The sequence below is a fragment of the Geospiza fortis genome, unplaced genomic scaffold, assembly GCF_000277835.1.
Source record: "Geospiza fortis unplaced genomic scaffold, GeoFor_1.0 scaffold85, whole genome shotgun sequence".
Lineage (NCBI taxonomy): Eukaryota > Metazoa > Chordata > Aves > Passeriformes > Thraupidae > Geospiza > Geospiza fortis.
The window spans coordinates 1,704,817-1,705,515 of NW_005054358.1; the positions used below are offsets into that span (position 1 = coordinate 1,704,817).

At 69.4% G+C, this 699-nt stretch overlaps 1 protein-coding gene across 2 annotated transcripts in view; it reads left to right on the forward strand.

The window, feature by feature from the left end:
* The first annotated feature begins 317 nt into the window (after positions 1 to 317).
* Positions 318 to 699, forward strand: part of TOR4A (torsin family 4 member A) — a 7,782-nt gene continuing 7,400 nt past the window's right edge. For both annotated transcript variants that reach the window (XR_004082050.1, XM_031059265.1), the window contains exon 1: positions 318 to 419. The gene's annotated coding sequence lies outside the window, so the exon portion shown is untranslated. The remainder of the gene's footprint in view (positions 420 to 699) is intronic.

Here is a 699-nt window from a genome sequence, read left to right on the forward strand (position 1 = left end):
GCTGTCGGCCAGGGTGAGCACCCAAACACCGCGTCAGCCCCAATTAACCCTGCTGGCAGCGTCACCGCGGTGACCTTTGGGGTGAGGGCTCCGGGCTGGTGACTCAGCACAGCCAGTGCCGGGGGTGGGGATGCTGTGCCGGGCTCGGGGCTGTCCGGGCGGTGAGCTCAGCCCGCTGCCCGTGCTCGCTCGCACGGTGCCGCCGTGACGGGGAGGGCCGGCCCGGGAGGGGGACACGGACCCGGCCGGCAGCGGCCATCCCATGGCAGGCGAGAAGGAAGTGCCGCCCAGGGCCACTCCTCCTCACCATTTCCTCTCCGGGCTGGTTTCTGTACGGATGAGAGCGGCCCAACAGGAGCTGCCGGCCCGTCCGAGGCCGGAGGGGAGAGCCCGTGACCGGCGGCGAGGGGACACCGCGGGTAACTGCGCTGCAATCGCTCCCTGTCCTGCCCCCAGCCCTCAGGGGTCACCGAGGCACCCCAGGGCTCCTTCCAGCTCCATCCCTGCCATCGCTTTCTGCTCGTCCCCAGTCGCTGCTTTCCAGCAGAAGCCGCCTCGGTTTTCCAGGGATGGTTTGGGATGCTCCAGGCTCTTCCCCTCTGCTTGCTGCCCTTCCCTTCGGACTTGGCTTCGGGGCCTGGCAATACCTGGGGCTGGGCTGGTGGGGTTTGTGGTGCACAGGCTGCTGGGGTGGGAGCT